Below are 22,079 nucleotides of genomic sequence, written 5' to 3' on the forward strand. Positions count from 1 at the left end.
TTTGCCGTTATAGTTAAACCACCTCCCCCAGTGACACAGCTCTGCTGGCAAAATTTGGTAGTGAAGACCTGGACTCTTTCATTCCAGGTTCTCTTCTATAACGCTAGTCATTCCAGTAGGTCCTCCCACAAAGCTATGTCCTTTGCTCACTCCTTTTCTTCCTCTACATACACTCTCTAAAGGGCAGTATCCATTCATAAGGCTTTAACTGCCAGCTCTGTGCTGGTGACATACAGGGTTTCCTCTCCACTCCTGACTTATTTCCATCCAGTCCTGCATCTCACCTTGTCTCTCCAATAGCTCCTGGATCTTGTTTTCTATGCAGGAGATCCATTTTCAATATGGTACAGTAACATTTATAAATTCTAAGTGAGTCTGCAATAAAACTTAATTATGCTTGTATAGTTAAAAATATGAACGTTCAAGAATAACATTACATATTTTAGATTTATGTATGTAATCAGCATAGTACATAAACACCAAAATGGTTAGTTATACTGATACAAGTTTTCCACTCCACCAACACAGCACACTATAAGAACATCTAGAACTCTGGCATATCCAGGTGTACCCAGGGAATATATTCCGTTAAATCTTTGCTACACATTCAGTAATAATTATATAAAATCAGGAGAATGCATCCAACAAGGTATATCCATTACAGAACAAAACAAGGGGGCGAAGTTAAGGCTGGGTGGGTGGTGTAATTGCAATGTTACCAACTAACAATTTTATTGCAAGTTTTACAAAAAATTTTCTTAAAGCCCCAACTCCTGTAGCCAGGTGATCACAGGAGAATCTCTGGGAAGGCGGCAGGGAGAGTTGAGTTGTGGGTAAAAGCTTGAAAATGCAACCCAAGTGCATACTAAAGGCTCAGAATCCAGAGGACAAATTAAAAGAACCCCAACATTTTGTTTTAAAATCTCATGACTGAATGCTTAGGGTTGGCAATGCTTAAATTAGGTGGAGTAAAGAAGGATGATATGGCAGCATAGAACTGGCGGGATCCCTTAATTGCTCATTTCCAGACTTGCTAACATTGTATATTCTTTGAAGCTGCAGAATGTATGTGAAGTTTAATTTTGTGGTACTGTTAGACTAATACCTTTGAAGCACTTTCAACCATAATTTCTTTTAGTAGGCGTACTAGACCTATCAGCGGCTGGGTAGCACCATTTAAAGTGTGGCAGGAGGCCTGCAGAGGTGTTGGGCCCTGTCCCCAGGGGCAAGAGGTCCCGGGTGATGTTGGAGTGGAAGCTCACCCCGCAGCAGCTTCTGGCCTGGCTCCCTCTCCAGCGCATTGGCTCATACCACAGCTTATAGGCAGGGTCTTCCCCCTGCAACACTTCACCCTCCTTTCTGCAGCTATGCCTATTAAATTGTTTGTGCACTAATTTTGCTGTTCCATAATGAAAGAGCGTTCAACTTTGCCTTGCAGCATTTGTTGACACATCCATATTGTCTATTATACATGGTTCCCGTATACTGAAGTTCAAGCTCTCTCTCTCATTTAATCAATTATTTTACCAAGGACTGAAGTTACAAGATAAAAAAACAAACGTGGAGTCACATTTGTTCTTTTCCAATGCCTTGGGGGCTTTTTTTTGCTTGTTCGGTTGTTTTGTTTTCTTAAAAAGCAGCCATGGTTGAGTGACTGCAGTTGCTAACTCCCCTAGGAACTGACATGCAAATTAGATTGTTAGATCTTAGGAGCAGGGACTAGGTGTTTCTTAGGCCTGGTCTACACTACAAAGGTAGGTTGACTAAGCCACTTAGTGTCAACCTAGTTGGGGCACGTGTCTACACTTAAATGCGTCTCCTGCCAACGTATATGCCCCATTACAGCAACACAGCACCACCACCTCCCCAAGTGGCATTGAGCCGTAGTCTATGTGTACCGAGGTCAACACAGTGCAAGAGTAGACGCTACATTACGATGTTAATCCTCATAGTCCTCCAGCAGCTGTACCACAATACCCGATGCTGACTGCTCTGCTCACAATTGTGACCTCCACTGCCCCAGGGTCACGGAGACCGGAAGGGCCACCTCTCCTTTAGAGCCCCATGAATTTTTGAAATGCCTTTTCCTGATTGCCCAGCTTGGTGAGCACACGTAGCAGCTCTCCATTCTGGTGTGCAGCTGCCCATGCTGGCTACACACTCCAAGCACACTCCCGTTTGGACTAGACAAGAGACATTGGGCCTGTGGCGAGAAGAGACAGTGCAAGCACCACTATGGATCCACTGTAAGAATGGACATCTACAAGCAGATTGCACGGGGGAGACAGGGTAAGGGATGCGGCAAGGATGAGCAGCAGTGCTGCATGAAAACAAAGGAACTGCGGCAGGCATATAACAGAAGGCTACAGAGGCCAACATTCAATCCAGTGCTGAGCCTTTTGGCAGAGACCCCACTCCTATCCCACAGACCACTGTGGAGCCTGAGTCACGGGCCTGTAGCATGAACAGTGTGGAGGTGGAGGATGGTTGACATGCAGATTGGGAGGTGCAGCTGTGTGGTAAACCAGGACCTGTTTCAGAGCAGCAGCCATGTTAGTCTGTATTCGGAAAAAGAAAAGGAGGACTTGTGGCACCTTAGAGACTAACCAATTTATTTGAGCATGAGCTTTCGTGAGCTACAGCTCACTTGACCTGTTTGAGACTCCACCCCAATGCAGTTAGTCCCAGTGCAGGGGAAGGAACACAGGCATGCACCATATGGGCCTGGGTGGCTTCAGGGCACTAGCAGCAATCATGCTTTCTTTGCTTTTGTTACCCTCTGGAGTGAGCGAGCAGCTGGAATCATCCCGGGCTGTGGGAGATGGTGCCAGTATTCATTGCCAGCACCCTATACTCATAGTTTCATGCAATTGAGCAATTCCCTCATTTTCCTCACTGCTGGCAGGCCATACTCAGCGGGGCTGGTGCTCTGCATGGCACTGGGCACAAGCACTCCAAAGCAGAAGTGTCAATAAGCATGCCTCGTGTAAAACTTCTGGGGAGCAAGGGAAGGAAGTTCTGAATCTTAACTTTTGACTTCTGTTGTGACAGTACTGACAATGGTACCTGCAGGCGTTTTAGCTGCAGCTGCTGCCATTGCAACGTTGAGGGATTTCCCCTCTCCACAGCTATGGAATGTCTGAGCCAGATAAAGAGGAGAAAGAAAAGGATGAGGGATGACTTGTTCAATGAGATCCTGTAAGACAGTGCGCAAAGGGCTTGGAGGGTGAATACTGCAGACAGTTTGAAGAGGTAGACTGGAGAAAGGTCCCAGAGTCTCAGCAGAAGGAGAGGGAGATGCACCAGGACATAATTTGGAATCACAGATGCTGCAGATTCTTGTGGCCCTACATGTTCAACAATCACAGGTTCACCTCCTTTCGCAGTCCATGGAGAACTCCATTACAGCGCCTCCCTTCACACCCCTTGCCACTCTTCCACATTGCATTGGATGCAGGGAGAGGGGAAAACAGCGTTCACCACCTCTTACCTGTAAGTGGCTGCTCCGTGCAAGGGGCAGTAAGGGATGGGGACGGGGACAGGCAGCGCAGATGTGCCTACCTTTAAGATGGAATACAGGCATAGTATAGTATTTGGGGCAGGGGGGAAATCTCTGCTGCTGCCTGATTGGTTACTTCCAGTTCCCTATGGTGTCCGGTTGACCAGTCAGTCCATAACTCTGGTATTCGTATCTCTGAGGTTCTTCTATAGCTGAATCTTTCCTTGGTGCTGTCAAGGTGGCTGATATAGGGCTTCACGAGCAAGGGGTATTCTGGGTCCCCAGGATCACTTTGGGCATTTCAACATTGCTAATGATAATCCACCCATGGGGAAAGGAAGTCCCTGATTGTAGCTTTCTGTATTCTTTAGAGATGCAAGCTTCATGCCCCTTCCCTGACCAGCCAGCAATGAAACATCCCTGGTAATCCACCAGTGCTTGAATAAGCATACAAAAGTAGCCCTTTCTTCTGATTGTACGCTTGTGGCAAGGTGGTTTGGTGCCAAAATAGGGATGTATGGGTTCTCTGTTGCTCCACCACAGTTCAGGAACCCCATAGCTGCAAAACCATCCTGTGTCCTGCACATTGCCAAGAATCACTGTCTTGCATAGCAGGAAACTATTTATTGCCTAACAACGGCTCCCACAGTGGAAGTTTCCACAGTACGATCTCCAGTCGCATCTCCATTGTCAGTGCAGCTCTCATTCTCCTGTCCCTGAGCATTCATAAGTTCTGCAGCCACTGCTCATCATTCCAGGCCTGTGTTATGATGTAACCCCACCAGTTACTCCAAGTTTCTGAGGCCTAGAAGCAGCACTCCACCATCTGCAGCAGCTCTGAGAATGCCACCAGTGACTTTGAATTGATTCTTGCTGTGTCCCAGAGCAATCTGTCCTCCAAGAAACTGTTATGCTCTACACTGATGAGGTTCTTCTTACGGCTCTGCAAACTCCAGAGGATCACACACCTTGTGCTTGCAACACTTATAAACAATCATGCGGAGCTGTGCAGACTCCAGGCTTCTGTCAGAGATGGTGGACGGCAAGGAAGGCCATGCGGGTTAATGAGATATTTAACAAAGGCACCAAACTGATTCAGGACATTATGGGATGGAGACAATTGCATGCTGGGAAGTTGACCCCTTGTTCCCAGTCACCCCTGCGTGACTTGCTTCTGTCCCATCATGCATTGCCAAAACTTCCCAAACCACACTGCACTGGCAGGTTCCACACTGGGATACCTACCCATGGTGCACTGGCACAAGCAGTCCTAGTGAGCACACACACTGCCAACACAAAGAGTCGAGTGTGCACAAGCAATATACTGACTGCAGCAACTTTATGCGGACTTAACTTGCAGCAACCAAAGTCTGTGGTGTAGACATGACCTTACAGTGCCAAGCACAATGGGGTCCTGATCCTTACAGAGGCCAGTGGGTACTACTGTAAGACCCAAAACAAGTCTTACTACAAATCATCAGTTTTCCCAAGCATCTCCTCATCTTTTTATTCTGTAATCAGCAGCTTCTGCATGTTGACAAACTCTTTGTTACTTCAAAATGTTCAATCCTCTTTTCCTTATATTCTTAAAGGCTGATCATAAAAGAGCTGGTCAGTTGTTTAGCCATCTTGGACTTACTGATTTTTGGCTCCCTCATTTTGTAGTGGGGTCTACTTTATCTCTGGTATTTCTTTTTTTTCTTCGCTTTCTGATTCACTTAAACATTGTCAACAAACCCAGCTGTGAAATTTGTGTGTGCTGTCTTGCACCAAAGTGAAGCATTTCAAAGAAATATTGTGCAGTATAGAAAATGTCCGTTCTTTTTAGCTTCTAATGTCCAGAAAAAACAAAGCTTGTGAAATGATCATTCCTTTACATTAGAATTTTCTTATGCAACAGGCTTTGAAAGTCTTCATTAGATCTAAAGATAACAGCATCAGACTACCCAAGAATTTTCTACTTCAGCGGCTTAAAAGGGTGTGGGGAAGCAGTCTACAGGCATCCTTGGCAGTCCGAACGTAAAGCAGAATTTAAGCTTTCTTGTCTTGAGGTATTTAAAGGCTTTGCTATTGCAGCATTATTGGCACTCTTCTGAATATCTTCTAAAAGATCACACTAGTAAGGTTTCTGAAGTAAAAGAAAAAAGTATAAAAACTTGCAATACACTTCTAGAGGTAGTTTTATCCTATGGCTACAATATGATTTGAGATTTTAGCAGTTCTAATGAAGCACAGGTTTCCTGGTTTGTGTGTATGCCATTTAAAGTTGTGCAAATGGTGTTAGACAATCAGCAACCTGTTTTGAATCCCCGAGACAATAATAAAGTTTTCTCATTATTAATTCTGAATCATCAGCTTAAATTTTAAGTCTTTCACTGTCATCTATGCCATGTGTCACAAGTATGTTAGAAAATTATGCAAAGGAAAAGGCTTTGTGTGACAGTCTGTTATTTTCCTATCAGAAATGAAAATGAGTTCACCAAGCACTAGAAGCTTAAAAGGCCTGATTTAATAATCAAAGTGTCTCCAACAGAAGGCCTGACATACCCAGAAGTGAGATTAATACAGAAAAGTTCCTGTAGAAAATAATTCTTACCTGTTTCTTTGGTCTACATTCAGATACCATTTCCTGCTGGTATTACTCCTCTTAAAAGCAAACTTTTGTACAAAATATATTTCCATGAATTAGAGTGTGTTACCCATTCTAACTGTGGCATTTCCCACCTGTTTCCAGAGACAAATAAGCTATGTCAGCAAAAGCACCTTTATGTCAGTGTAACGGTCTCTGCGCTCGGGCTTTTGCCAGTATAGAAATGTCGTAAATTCAGTCAATCACACCCCTAACAGACACCATTATACTTGCAAGTTTCTAGCGTAGGCTAGACCTTAATCTACCAAAAAAGCACATGGGAGCAGCAAATAATTGCTTTCCAGGAAGAAAACCCTAATATGGGGGTCTAGACAGAGTCTAGTCACTGTTTTTAGGACTGTCCCTCTAAGGCACATTCCCAGGCTCAGATCACTTGTTTAACTCCCTTCCTGGGGACATGGGATGCACTATAAAGGTAGGTTAGACTGTCAGTGGAAGACCTCCTGAGCTTTCCCCCAATCCCACTCTTGGTTGCTTACGCACAACTTCTCCAAAGTTGCACCTAGGCTGTGGCCCCCTGGTTACTAGTTTAACTCCTTCGGGGTAACGTGGCAGAAAGACAAGGAACACAGGTGTAGCAGAAGAATTTCTTAACAGACACTCCCTCTTGGTTAGAAAATGCCAATTTGCTGAAATCTAAATGCTCTACAGGTTTGTGGTGATTTTTGACAAAACTTTTGACAGAAACCTGTCTGTTTTTTGGCCAACTCACCCAGCTGCTTCCCTGGCAGCACAGGCTTTCGGGAGCCCAGGGAGTGTGGGAAGCATATTTCATTTGGGAAACATTCCCAGTGTCAGAACATGCCATCCTTTCTGAAACAAAATTTTGGAATTTGACTTCCACACAAAAAGGTGAATGTTTTGGCTTTTCATCTCAGGTAGGGTGGGACTTTTCCAAAACCTCAACGTTTTTCACAGCCAATGCTATCGGTGAGTCTCATTCAAAGGCTATAGCTCCAGATTGCTCTCACTGATGGGACTTCTGCGAGGCATCAAACAGCTTTCCCAGGCAGAGCAACTGTCTAGAATGCAATACAACAAGCTGCCCTTGGGCAAGTTCACATTTTGAAATCACCATATCCCTGTCTGTCTCACATGAATGTTTACAGAACCTGTAAAATGGACACCATCGCGAGAGAGGAAAGCTTACCACCATATAAAAAGTCCAAGTCAATGATATTAGCGATATTAGACAATGATGAAGTTAGAGTAAATAAAAAGGGACAAAACTACGAGATGACACACTTGTATGATACGATTTGAGAAGCGTTATGTAATCTTATCAGTGGTGAGCTGGATCTGGTTCGCAAGAACCAGTTGTTAAATTTGGAAGCCCTTTTAGAACCGGTTGGTCCGTGAGGGACAACCAGTTCTAAAAGGGCTTCTAAATTTAACCAGCCAAAAGTGGCGCCTTAGGCGCCGACTCCATGGGTGCTCCAGCCCTGGAGCACCCACTGGGAAAATTTGGTGGATGAAGAGCACCCACCGGCAGCTTCCCGCCCCACCTCCGACTCCAGTTCACTTCCGCTCCGCCTCTGCTTCCTCCCCTGAACACGCCGCCCCGCTCTGCTTCTCTGCCCCCACCAGGCTTCCCATGAATCAGCTGGGGCAGGCTGAGAAGCAGGCTGCGGCTTCCTGCTCAGGCCCAGGAGGCGGAGGGGAGCGCGAGGAGGGCCACCCGTGCCGCAGCAGTTAACCCGTTGGGGTGGGGGCGGGAAGCGCAGGGGAACCGCTCCCCGCCGCAGCTCACCTCCTCCACCCTCGGCCTAAGTGTGAAGCTGCCGTCTGCTTCTCAGCCCTCCCAGGCTTCCCGCCGGAACAGCTGATTCATGGGAAGCTGTGGTTTGGGGGGGGAAGCAGAGTGGGGCAGCGCATTCAGCAGAGGTGAGGTGATATAGGCCTGGGCGCAGGCTGAGGAGCTGCCAGTGGGTGCTCCAGTCTTGGAGCACCCAGGGAGTCAGCGCCTAAGGTGCCACTTTTGATGTGATCAGTGTGGGAGCGACTGCTCCCAGGAGCCAGAGGGACCTGCCAGATGCTTCCTGGGAGCTGCCCCAGGTAAGCACCTCCGGGACTCCCCACCTCACCCCCTGGCGGGTGCCTCTGGCTCTTAGGGATGGGGTGGGCACTCACTACGGTGGCCCACAATACCCTCCTGCCCGGTTCAGGGGACAGGGCTCCGGGTGGGGGGGGGTGGGCAACGACCCCCTCGTGGGATGAGGAGGGAACCCATTAAGATTTTGGCAGCTCATCACTGATGCTTATGGATTATGATTGTCTATAAAGGGAGCAAAGTGGGGATTGTACATACAAATTTTAACTTTGGCGTTTTCCAGGGTTAACCATACACTGCTTAATGTTCTCCTGTTTTGCACAGAACAGTTGAATACTGGCATGCTCGTTTTTGCTTGTGACCCCAATGGAATACTTATGAGAGCAGCTTTATCTCAAAGGTATCTTGGTGAGCAAATAGAATCTTTCTGGAGGGCCAGTCAATATTCTGAAAGTGCAGGTTTCTAATTCTGTAGACTGAAATATATGGATCTTTGCCAGTTACGGGGTTGTCTGTGCCATGTGTTGTGTTAATAGAGCTCATTTGTTGCCACTTGAATGATTTAAACTGCCCAAGTTTTTATAGATCAAACCGAGAAACACATGTTTTAAGGAGCCAAGACTCCACTGTGTTCAGTTAAGTGTTAGCCGGTCACATTTGACATGCTGCCGTGAAGTATTAATGTACGTTTGCTAGAGGCTTAGGCAGTGAGTGCACATGTTTTATAAAAGTCAAAGTAGATGGTCCACCAACATATTTAACTGAAAAGGACCATCTTTCCTTACCACCACCTTTGCAGGTTAGGGACCCCTTATTCAAAGTCAAGTGTTCCCAACCCCCTTACATATTTTTTTTACTCTTGTACAGTAGCACTAATCCTAAACCTATTGAAATTGTGTGTGTGTGTTCAAAAGGTTGATAGAGGATACTTGGACATGAAGGATAAGGTTGGGAGTGGGAAGAAAAAGTGTCTTTGCTTTAGCTGATAGTAAATTTTCAGTGCCTTTCATGACCCCCTAGGGTTCACAACATAAATCAAGATGTTTTATGGTATGTTCACTCTTCAACCATCCCTGTTCCAGTTCAGTTGAGAATTGTGAGGGGCAGCCTCCTACACAGGGTAAAGTAAATCAGGTGGTTTACATAGATCCAAGTTTCACAAACAGTGGACCATGGAATACTTGTTGAATTTCCATGGAGGGCTGGTTGGTTAACAGGACCTGGCTCTCCTCCTTGTTTTTTCTCCGCCGGCTTAGAACAGATGGCACAGGGAGATGAAACGAAGAGCAAACACAGCGTGACTAATTTTTTTCCCCAAAAAAGAAGCAGTCAGGCATGCATAAATAACTTTCCCAGTATTATTATTCCCTGTAAGCAATTGCTGTCGTTGCCACCGCGGTGGGAGGGGAGATGAGTCAGACTATCACAAATGTGAGGGGCAGTGTCCCTGAGGCACTAGCTCTCATAAGAGCCCATCCAGGCTAAAACACCAAACAGTTTGAGAATGCTTATTGTACACAGTTATCACATTCTTGCTTGAAGATGCTCTTTTGTTACAGATGGGGAAACAAGGAGCAGTCACTAATCCCTGAAAATTACCCCAGCAGGCACTCCGCCACTCCGGAGAGGTACATGTCTGAGGAGACTAAGAAAAGACGGTCATGAAAAGACAGCCAGGGTTACATCACTCCATAGTGCCCACAGTTTCAGTAAAACATGGAGGTGAGTTCACTAGCCATCTGTGACTGCCTCGGTTCTTTTTCTGTTGGCTGAAAGTGAGCATTTAAAGAGCTGTCTGAAAAGGAACACTTTTTACAGTGTGTCTGCCCCAACACACATTGATGAGAAATTTGTTAGCTAGATTTACAGACCTACTATATAGATACAAAAAATACCTGAAGGAGGTTTGTTATACATCTAGTATATTACCCCGGACATCAGAGTGTGGCGGACTTCAAGTCAATAGCCCATGGATTTGTACATCTTGCATGGGAGGCATTCTCAGGGGACTCTAGACTTTACCTTCACCTCTTGGTACACTGGCTTTCAGAGGCCATGCAATGTGCTGTTGTTACTCAGGCTTATCACAAGAGGGTGGTTTGATGATGAAGTTCTTTATTATCTTTAGTTGACACTAGTTCTGCTGATACGTTTGTGGTTTTACAGTTATTTTTGGTGTATGGGCCTAGGCGGCCACCATAGACCCATTTCTGCAAGCTGAAAGGATGAATAATTCCAGTTAAGTGAGGCTCAGCTGTGAGAGCTAAATTGGTTTTGCAGTATTGTTCTTCTAGCTGGCCAGTAAATTTTAGGTCCAAAATCTACTACCTAGAAATGCAGACAACAGCCGATGTGCCCTTGAACATTCCTCCAAATACCAGCAGGAGAAAAGCTAATAGCAGAGGGGTTTCCCCATCTGGTTAAAGCCAGGTTCAGCTTCACTACCTGCCTCAAGAATATTTGTTTTAAAGCTATTTGTGGAGTGTTTCACTTTGGGCTGCTTCAAAGGTTATCATCTTTGTTTTTTAAATCAGATGACATAGAAGGTGTTTCTCTAGAAATACTGGCAGCAAGAGAGGTGTCCTTGAACATTCCTCAGACTACAATACTCTGCTTAAAAAAAAGGCAAATGTTACTGGATAGCTTACTTTTGAGCAGGGTAGTTCACACTGAAGAGAAGACTGGCTCTGGTCGGGATGCCATGGATGGCAGCTTCCTGACCCCCCAGTGCACAGATACCTCATATGTTCTCTATCACTCCTTGTCCAGGGGTAGAATTGCATGATGCCTGAGGACCATGGAAATGGCAGAGTCTCCCAATCTGTCACTATTTGGCTAAGCGTAACATTGGGAGCTGGGTCTTAGGCAGGTGTGGGAACACAGTGATGAGTAGGTTTGTGCCTCCTCAATAGAAATATTGTGGGGGCTGCTCTATGTTTCTGCGCCCCCCCCCCAATCAATCACACACCGCCCCCTGAGGCCCAAGCCCTGCCTCATTCTCAGGAACTGGGAGCAGCTATCCCCAGACAACCTAACCTCCCCTCCTCTGTTTGACTCTCTGACCCCACATTCAAAGCGAGCTTCCACTGCTTCTGGGATTGATCACTCCAGGATGGAAGTGTTCTTGCTCCGGAGTTGCCAGGCTCTTCCCCCTTTGCTATTACAGTGGTACACACCAGAAACTAGTGAGCACCAGACTGAAGGTCAGGAAGGAGTTTACCTACTTGGCTTAGTCCAAAAGGATTCTTTGCCTTCCAGTAAATTCCCATCATTCCTTCTGTTGGGTGTGGTCCTCACTGGGCAACTGCCATTTGGATAACAAAGATTTTTGTTTTGTAGATGTCTGGGCATGGGGATGGTCAAAATGCATCAGCCCATTTTCAAAAGTGAGTTAGGCTTTTAAGTGCCCTGATAATTTTATCTTTTATTTACAAAAACTCATTTTAGGGCTGCTCTAAAATATTGCTGTAAGCTATGTCAACTTTAGTTACGTAACTGGCATAACTTATCGCAGTGTAGACACCACTGTAAGTCTATCTATGTCGACAGGAGACACTCTCCCATCGACTTAGCATGTCTTCACCAGACCCATTAGATCGACACCGCTGCATTGATTTCAGGTAGCGTAGACATGGCCTTAGTTTAGGTACCAGTGGGTGATTAGGTATTGAACTTACCTGATATCCAGAAACCAGGCTTAGTTCATTTACATCCTGGACCAAAGAAGCTAGCAATAGGACCAGCAGGAGGGCAGAATAGACCTTCATACGGGTATGGAGTCTTTCCTGGAGGGAGAGTAGTATGCAGGATTGACTCCTAAGGTATTGGGGAGACATGGCTGTGCCTTAGGATGGGTCCTGTAGGGTTAAGAAGGAAGAAAACAAGCCAGTTGGAACCAAGAGGTCCCTAGGTCACACTTCCTTAAGACATAGGGACAAGGTGTCCAATTAGAAGTTTGAGTTTATCATTCTCAGGCCAAATTAAGTTGGTCTAAATAAAGTTATGGACAAGAGCTTTCTACATTATATTAGTAAGTTTTTAATATATGGAGCAGAAAAGGGGGTATTTAAACTGCAGAGATTAATAGCCTCATTTTAGAGAGAAATTCTCTCCTACAGCCTTTTCAGCCCTAAAAATGTCCAATAAAAAAAAATACCTGAATCAGCTTCTTAATACATTAATAATATCGGTTGCAGCCAGAAAATAGGGAATATTACTTTTAGGGAAAAAGACAGACTTAAACCTTTGAAGTATATTTAACCAGGCAATTTAGTACCATGCGGTAAAATATTTTCTGATTCCTGCTTCATCCCTTAAACAAAAACTCAACTCCCCCTCACCCACACCAACAACTGCATTTAAGCTGATAGGGTGGGGTGACATATCATGCAATATAGTTCTCTGAGCCCTGCCACCAGGAATTGCATATACCTTGTGATATCAATAAATGTGAGTGTATATCAATAAATGTGAGGAGATCCCTTTGTCTTAGAAATATATTGCAGATAGTTTCTACTCATTTGAAATGTGTTCCACTTGCAAATATTTTATTGTACGGTATGTTGACTCTAAACATATTACGTTGTCAACAAAATACGTTGTCTACAAAGATCCTGTCTAGTTCTTTGGGTTTTTTTAAGTTGCTGTTGCTATGCCAGAAGTACAGCTGGTGCTTTACAGGAAATACAAAGAGAAGGAGCTTGATCCTCTTCTGTGCTGACCTCAGTCTGTGCAGCTGGTTGGGAGGCCGCTTTCAACCTTCCCTGATCCAATGGTCAGCCAGTTTCTGTAACTTCTACCAGCTGTTCCACCAGTCCAGGACACTGAAGCACAGTGCCTTCCAGTCCTAGCTCACCCCAGCATTCCCTCTGCACCGCATGGGGAAGTTGGTGGTGCAAGTTTCTGGCCCTGTGCGTCTGTGCTTTTCAACACCGGGGGATTCCTCTACATCAGAAGCTGAAAACTCCCTTCTAGGCTGTTAAAGTCTAAACAAAGAGTATAGTGCTCTATAATATCAGTCATCTAGATTATAAACAGAAGAGACAGCAGGGATGGTCACTGTTGGGAAACATGAAGATACAAACTCACATGGAATAGTGAGATTAATTCTATCTGTTGCTGTACATCCAAAGTTACTAGCAATGATAGGTACTCCCCCTATAAGGGTAAAACATTTAGATTAAACTTCTTAATGCATCAGTAAATTGCATGTCTGATGTACATAAATAGACGCGGAGTAAGATGCTCTGTGGGTTTCCTGTAGGTGCAGGTAGGGTAACCAGACAGCAAGTGTCAAAAATCAGGACAGGGGCTTGGGGTAAATGGTGCCTATATAAGAAAGACCCAAAAATCAAAACTGTCCCTATAAAATCAGGACATCTGGTCACCCTAGGTGCAAGCAACCTACTGAATGATATGCCATGACTCAAAACAGTCATTTGCTGCATCAAAGGACATTCATAAAGGCACTCAACCAGAAGTTGCCTTAGCTAGGACTGCATATGTGGTTTGGTTCACCTTGAGGCATACCATGTCCGTTATAGAAAAGAACAAGCTGAAACCTGTATTAGGAGCCCAATCCTACAACCCTGACTCACATGAGTCAAGTCTGCAAGCTCAGGCCCTTTATTTGCCAAGAAATGACACAGTAAACTTCTCTTGCAGATGTTGTGCCAAGTAACAGGGCTTACACATTTGTAAGCCATTAAAGACTATGCACTATGAATTGTATGTAGCAAGTTAAAAAAAGGAGTATTTATGGCACCTTAGAGACTAACAAATTTATTTGAGCATAAGCTTTCGTGAGCTACAGCTCACTTCTTCGGATGCATGTAGAAAATACTGTGGGGAGACTTTATATACACAGAGAACATGAAACAATGGGTGTTACCATACACACTGTAACAAGAGTGATCAGGTAAGGTGAGCTATTACGGGGGGGAAAAGGGGGAGGAGAGAACCTTTTGTAGTGATGATCAAGATGGGCCATTGGGATCTTGGGAGACAGGCCAGTCCTTGCTTACCGACTGGCCCCCAACCTGAAGCAAATATTCATCAGCAACCACACAACAGAACCACTAACTCAGGAACCTATCCTTGCAACAAAGCCCATTGCCAACTGTGTCCACATATCTATTCAGGGGACATCATCCTAGGGCCTAATCACATCAGCCACACTATCAGAGGCTCATTCACCTGCACATCTACCAATGTGATATGTGCCAGCAATGCCCCTCTGCCATGTACATTGGCCAAACTGGACGGTTTTTACGTGAAAGAATAAATGGGCACAAATCAGACATCAAGAATTATAATGTTCCAAAACCAGTCGGAGAACACTTCCATCTCTGAAACCTGTCAATCTCTTTGGTCACTCGATTACAGACCTAAAAGTAGCAATTCTTCAACAAAAAAAACTTCAAAAACAGACTCCAATGAGAGACTGCTGACTTGGAATTAATTTGCAAACTGGACACAATTAACTTAGGCTTGAATAAAGACTGGGAGTGGCTGTGTCTTTACACAAAGTAAAACTATTTCCCCATGTTTATTCCCCCCCCCACGCCCCCCGTTCCTCACACGTTCTTGTCAACTGCTGGAAATATGCCTGACTATCCTTGCAACAAAGGATATGCCTGACTAATCTAATCGCCTTTTATGATGAGATTACTGGTTCTGTGGATGAAGGGAAAGCAGTGGATGTATTGTTTCTTGACTTTAGCAAAGCTTTTGACACAGTCTCCCACAGTATTCTTGTCAGCAAGTTAAGGAAGTATGGGCTGGAAGTAAGGGTCCTGCACTTAGGATGGAAGAATCCAATGCACCGCTACAGACTAGGGACCGAATGGCTAGGCAGCAGTTCTGCGGAAAAGGACCTAGGGGTGACAGTGGACGAGAAGCTGGATATGAGTCAGCAGTGTGCCCTTGTTGCCAAGAAGGCCAATGGCATTTTGGGATGTATAAGTAGGGGCATAGCGAGCAGATCGAGGGACGTGATCGTTCCCCTCTATTCGACATTGGTGAGGCCTCATCTGGAGTACTGTGTCCAGTTTTGGGCCCCACACTACAAGAAGGATGTGGATAAATTGGAGAGAGTCCAGCGAAGGGCAACAAAAATGATTAGGGGTCTAGAACACATGACTTATGAGGAGAGGCTGAGGGAGCTGGGATTGTTTAGCCTGCAGAAGAGAAGAATGAGGGGGGATTTGATAGCTGCTTTCAACTACCTGAAAGGGGGTTCCAAAGAGGATGGCTCTAGACTGTTCTCAATGGTAGCAGATGACAGAACGAGGAGTAATGGTCTCAAGTTGCAGTGGGGGAGGTTTAGATTGGATATTAGGAAAAACTTTTTCACTAAGAGGGTGGTGAAACACTGGAATGCGTTACCTAGGGAGGTGGTAGAATCTCCTTCCTTAGAGGTTTTTAAGGTCAGGCTTGACAAAGCCCTGGCTGGAATGATTTAACTGGGAATTGGTCCTGCTTCGAGCAGGGGTTGGACTAGATGACCTTCAGGGGTCCCTTCCAACCCTGATATTCTATGAAATAGCCCACCTTGATTATCACTACAAAAGGTTTTATCATCTCCCCCCACCCCACTTGCTGGTAATAGCTCACCTTACCTGATCACTCTCCTTACAGTGTGTATGGTAACACCCATTGTTTCATGTTCTCTGTGTATATAAATCTCCCCACTGTATTTTCTACTGCATGCATCCAATGAAGTGAGCTGTAGCTCACGAAAGCTTATGCTCAAATAAATGTGTTAGTCTCTAAGGTGCCACAAGTCCTCCTTTTCTTTTTGCAGATTCAGAGTAGCAGCCGTGTTAGTCTGTAATATGTAGCAAGTTGTTTAGTATAAAGGATGCAGTAGAGGATAAATATTTCCTGGAGTAAAATACATTAATACTTGCAAGGCATAACAGAGTTAAACATAGAGGTATGGCTCTCCCAGCAACATATCCCTGTGGTGTATGTGTTTGTTTGGTATTGCTGGACATGCTGTTTACTGCAATACTTTAATATACCTGCAGACAGGAAGCCAAGATGAAATCATGGGGAAAAACTTGCAGTCAACAAGGTTTCTCCCAGGATTGTTAGTGGTTATAGCAGGAAAGTAAAATAATTCCATAACTCTGGATAAACCTTCACCTTGGAGGTTAACCTTAATCTATAACACTGGGGGTGGAGCTCAACCTTCTCAAAGGCATCCTGAACCCGTGTCCCACTAACACCATGTTAAGTTTTCTGCATCAAATGTAAACATGGGTGGGGTGTGTTTTTTGAGGGGGCTAGAGGGGGGAAGGGGAACTCCTGTACAAAATTGAGAAATCTTGCCCAGTTCTTGTTTTTTCTGGCTCCCCAATAGACAGATTTGGTATGTCACATCTGTTAATACACCCCATTATATGCATCTTTTCTTGATTACATTGTACTGTATATGCATTTTCCATATGCATCCTACATATTGCCAGTATGGTAAAATGCATGTACTCGCATAGTAAAACACCGTACCTACTGTCATAGTACACTACAAGTCATTGCAGTGCAAAATAATAATAACGGCCTTTCCTAGAACTGGATGCTTCCTCAGGCAGCAGTATTAGTATCCACAGTAACAACGGATTCAAATGTGAATGTTCTTAGTGAATTGCAGCTTCTCCACCCCCCTCCCCACACACATAGGGTTGAGAGAGGCTCTGGTCTAAGTGCCAGAAACTGAATATCAATTGAATTAGCAAATTCATGTTTTAATAGCGGTTTTGTAAAATACTCTTAATTGCATTAACGTTTATTGTGGCAGGGAAAATACGAAGCTAACTGGCAGGGATTCTTGAGCTGATTCTGAGGAAGAACATAATGCAATACCCTGTAGCAGATGCTGTAAGTCTTTCAAATATCTGCTATTGTCTTATACCCTTGCCCTTTAAAAATGGAACACAGTTCCTTATATGTGAAAAATCTCTCCATGGATACTGTAACCTTAGTCCCCCTCTCAAAGCATGGAGTTCAAGGCCACTTTTGTCAAGCTTGCAAGAAGCTTGGATTTTGAAAATAGTTTTGTATAAGTACATAGAGTGTGTTGCTTTACTGTCTCCGTAATCACTTTTACCATGTGAACCCTCTTCAATACAGCATGAACACAGATGGTTTGTTTTGACTCATCCACAGATGAAGAGGCTCCTATAAAATGCTCTGTATATTGTGTAAGGACCTATGTCATAAATAGGGCCTTGCATGCAGCCTCTGCACTGTGATAAATTTTCATGCAGAGACCTGGAAGTTGAAGTTGACTACTCACACAAGTGTGATCCCATCGCAGTAACAACAAAGTCTGCACTTAGCCCTATGTTCAGTAATATTAAAGCATCTAGAAACACCAACTGAGATTAGCTTCATTGTGGTAGGTAGCGTACACTTTTCAGTGCAAGGACTATATAGATAGGAAAGGGTGGGAGAATGAAAATAGTGTCAGAGGAGGTCAGGAATTTTTCCTTCCTGGAGAATGCAGAATCATAGAATATCAGGGTTGGAAGGGACCTCAGGAGGTCATCTAGTCCAATCCCATGCTCAAAGCAGGACCAATCCCCAACTCACTCATCCCAAGTAGGGCTTTGTCAAGCCGGGCCTTAAAAACCTCTAACATCAAAACTATGTTTCATGAAAGCCTCTCTATTTCAATGAAATTATCAGGAAGGTGTCTCAGTTCCAGGATGGAATTCCTGCTGCAAGTGAGAGGAGACATCCAACCCAGAATCACCAATAGCCTAGGGCACTCACCTGGGATCTGGCTCTTCCACATCCCAAGTCCCTGCACTGCCTGATTAAGAGCAGGGACTTTGAACCTGGCTCTCCCAGCTCAGTGCCCTAACCACTAGACTATTGACTATTCTGAGGCAGGTATCTTGGTGCATGATTCATGGTTTTTCCACAAAATTTTTTTAAAGGGCTTTGTTCTGATCTGATGTGGAATAAAAACAAGTTTTGAAACCTCTCTTTTACAAAATGGAATTCTTGTTTCCCAGCCATGCCTACCCATCACCATTGTGCTTTAGTTTCCCTGAGAGATTGTGACTTTCCCAAATTCACACAAGAAGCCTGTGGCAGAGTGAGAAGTTGATTGATTTGAATTTAGCATATTAATACCCAAGGCTAACACATCCTGGAAGTGTCTATTATACAGTGTGCTAGCTGTTCAGTGCTGTCCAGTGCCCAGCTGGGCCTGTATAAATTCCAGTGACTTAAACAGTATGGGGGAAATTGCTATTAACCTTGCTGTTGAAACTGACCCCATCCCATTCTGTGGCAAAATCTATGCGCTATATGCAACATATGCAAAAGCTGTAACGCAAGAGGCCCACAGGCCTGTATCCTCTAAGACTTGGCTTAAGCGAAAGCATTTACGTATGCTAGGCTGTGGCACTTGACCCAGATAATGAACGAGGCCAATCTCTAACTAGAAAAGAACCAAAAGGGCCTCCAGAAGAGTCCCTAGCAGTCCATTATATGCACCCTCAACCCTGAAAAAGTCTCTAGTCAAAACACTGCCACAGGAAGCCGCAGATCTTGATAAGATCTTGATAATCATAGATCGTAGAATATCAGGGTTGGAAGGGACCTCAGGAGGTCATCTAGTCCAACCCCCTGCTCAAAGCAGGACAATCCCCAACTAAATCATCCCAGCCAGGGCTTTGTCAAGCCTGACCTTAAAAATATCTAAAGAAGGAGATTCCACCAACTCCCTAGGTAACGCATTCCAGTGTTTCACCACCCTCCTAGTGAAAAAGTTTTTCCTAATATCCAACCTAAACCTCCCCCACTGCAACTTGAGACCATTACTCCTTGTTCTGTCATCAGCTACCACTGAGAACAGTCTAGATCCATCCACTTCGGAACCCCCTTTCAGGTAGTTGAAAGCAGCTATCAAATCCCCCCTCATTCTTCTCTTCCGCAGACTAAGCAATCCCAGTTCCCTCAGCCTCTCCTCATAACTCATGTGTTCCAGTTCCCTAATCATTTTTGTTGCCCTCCGCTGGACTCTCTCCAAATTATCCACATCCTTCTTGTAGTGTAGGGCCCAAAACTGGACACAGTACTCCAGATGAGGCCTCACCAATGTCGAATAGAGGGGAACGATCACGTCCCTCGATCTGCTGGCAATGCCCCTACCTATACATCCCAAAATGCCATTGGCCTTCTTGGCAACAAGGGCACACTGTTGACTCATATCCAGCTTCTCGTCCACTGTAACCCCTAGGTCCTTTTCTGCAGAACTGCTGCCGAGCCATTCGGTCCCTAGTCTGTAGCAGTGCGTGGGATTCTTCCGTCCTAAGTGCAGGACTCTGCACTTGTCCTTGTTGAACCTCATCAGATTTCTTTTGGCCCAATCCTCTAATTTGTCTAGGACCCTCTATATCCTATCCCTACCCTCCAGCGTATCTACCTCTCCTCCCAGTTTAGTGTCATCTGCAAACTTGCTGAGGGTGCAATCCACACCATCCTCCAGATCATTTATGAAGATATTGAACAAAACTGGCCCGAGGACCAACCCTTTGGGCACTCCACTTGATATCGGCTGCCAACTAGACATGGAGCCATTGATCACTACCCATTGAGCCCAACAATCTAGCCAGCTTTCTGTCCACCTTATAGTCCATTCATCCAGCCCATACTTCTTTAACTTGCTGGCAAGAATACTGTGGGAGACCATGTCAAAAGCTTTGCTAAAGTCAAGGAACAACACGTCCACCGCTTTCCCCTCATCCACAGAGCCAGTTATCCCATCATAGAAGGCAATTAGATTAGTCAGGCATGACTTGCCCTTGGTAAATCCATGCTGACTGTTCTTGATCACTTTCCTCTAAGTGCTTCAGAATTGATTCCTTGAGGACCTGCTCCATGATTTTTCCAGGGACTGAGGTGAGGCTGACTGGCCTGTAGTTCCCAGGATCCTTCTTCTTCCCTTTTTTAAAGATGGGCAGTACATTAGCCTTTTTCCAGTCATCCGGGACTTCCCCGGATCGCCATGAGTTTTCAAAGATAATGGCCAATGGCTCTGCAATCACATCCGCCAACTCCTTTAGCACTCTTGGATCCAGCGCATCTGGCCCCATAGACTTGTGCCCGTCCAGCTTTTCTAAATAGTCCCAAACCACTTCTTTCTCCACAGAGGGCTGGTCACCTCCTCCCCATGCTGTGCTGCTCAGTGCAGCAGTCTGGGAGCTGACCTTGTTCATGATACAGTGCGTCAGTTATGAAACTGCCCTTCTGTTAATTCCTTATAAGGCTTTATTTATAATGCTTGAGTGGTAAGGAAATGTATCATTTGGCTTGAATTTGGACCTATATAAGTCTGGTATTATAGGGGCAGGGCAGAGAGACACCAGGGTGGCACCTGCATGTGACCATCTGTCTCCTTCTCCCTGCATGCTTTTATTCAAAAAAGGGCTTCAGACTGTTTGAACCAAATAGATGGTGTGACTCGTTTTCATTTTCCACAACAACAGGTTCACCAGCCTAGTACGCTAGGAAATCCAAGAAACCTTGCCTGCAGAGCTTGGTATTTTCAAAAGATCCAACCCCACGTGGCATGAGCAGGTGGATGGATCTCTAACCTATAGCTGGAAGTCACCAGCTGGAAGGCAAATCTAGTTCTTACTGCCAGGACGCATTGTCTCAGATGCTGCTAGATTAGTTGGCACACCCTAGTTGTGCAACAGCAACATCTGGACTGGTATTCATAGTGCTCTAATGGAAGTGCAGTTCAACCATAGCAGAGCTTATAAATCACCAAGTACAAACAATGGGTAAATTGCCAGGAGGACAACAGGAAAAGGACAGACCTTAGCTTAGCTGAGAAGATGCCTCTCTAAACAGAAGAGAAGACTCCCAAGAAGGTGTATATATGCACCACGAGTGTAGTAGGAGGGCTGTTGTAGTGTTGTAGAAACTAGCAGGTATTAAACTATCCACATACGCCTGTGCAAGACGGGACCAGTAGAAAAGCATATACAGTGCTGTTTTGGTAAGGAGACATATGGTCGTTATTCTCCCATAAAGCTCCTGCAGTATGTTCTCAGTGCAAATCTAGCCGGAGGAATGCACAGCCTGTCATCTAAAAAAACCCAGACTCCATTTCTGTGAATCTACCTATGCCACTTTTCTTAATGATAGAGCTCGCTCATGCTCCACTGGCTCCTACATAAAGCCTGCCCTACCTTTCCAAACCAGTTACTCAAGTTTCATTACTTACAAATTGCTTTTTGCGAGCTGGTAATTTAGTAATAATATCAGGCAGTCTGAAATGCATAAGATAATTGACTATGTTGGATAGTTAAAGCTTTCTAAGGTAAGACTAGCTGCTGGAATCTTCTCACCAAGAAATATATTGAGAAAACTGTTCTTAAAAGCAATTAAATGAGTTTTGTTCAACTAAAATAACTACACTTTATTTCACTAGTAAGTCCCTAAAAGATTACTATCCCCATAATATTTCTCCTGCTAATTACCATTGCTTCAGAAGGTATTAACATAATACTGATGTGATGGTGAAGGAAAAATGTTTCTGTTCATTTAAAATAAATTGGGAGTTTATATATTTTTAAAGGGAGAGATGAATCATTGTGTTTAAAGTATGAACTATACATACATATGCCAATTTTCTGTTCATAATTTAGGTACTTTTGAAAACTGTACCTAGCCTAAAGTAGGTTTTAAAATGTATTTTCTTAGTATTTAAGTGCAATATATTTTCCTTGCTAAATTTTCTCCTGCACAACTTCTAATAGTGTGTAAACCAATCCTTGTTTACTTTTATGTGAGGGTATGGTTTATGACTGAGCTCAGAAAACCTATGGGGCTTTCCATGGGACATTGGGCATATC

The 22,079-nt window shown here is 44.5% G+C and overlaps 1 protein-coding gene across 9 annotated transcripts in view; it reads left to right on the forward strand.

The window, feature by feature from the left end:
• HTR1F (5-hydroxytryptamine receptor 1F) overlaps positions 1-22,079 on the forward strand; it is a 193,664-nt gene that overhangs the window by 157,816 nt on the left and 13,769 nt on the right. For 5 of the 9 annotated variants that reach the window (XR_012154088.1, XR_012154060.1, XR_012154093.1 and 2 more), the window contains one exon: positions 9,759-9,921. The exons of 3 other annotated variants lie outside the window; for them this stretch is intronic. The gene's annotated coding sequence lies outside the window, so the exon portion shown is untranslated. Of the gene's footprint in view, positions 1-9,758; positions 9,922-17,021; positions 17,080-22,079 lie in introns of those variants that run through there. One more of the 9 variants, XR_012154094.1, reaches the window with a different exon arrangement.

Source organism: Lepidochelys kempii, chromosome 1, assembly GCF_965140285.1.
Source record: "Lepidochelys kempii isolate rLepKem1 chromosome 1, rLepKem1.hap1, whole genome shotgun sequence".
NCBI lineage: Eukaryota > Metazoa > Chordata > Testudines > Cheloniidae > Lepidochelys > Lepidochelys kempii.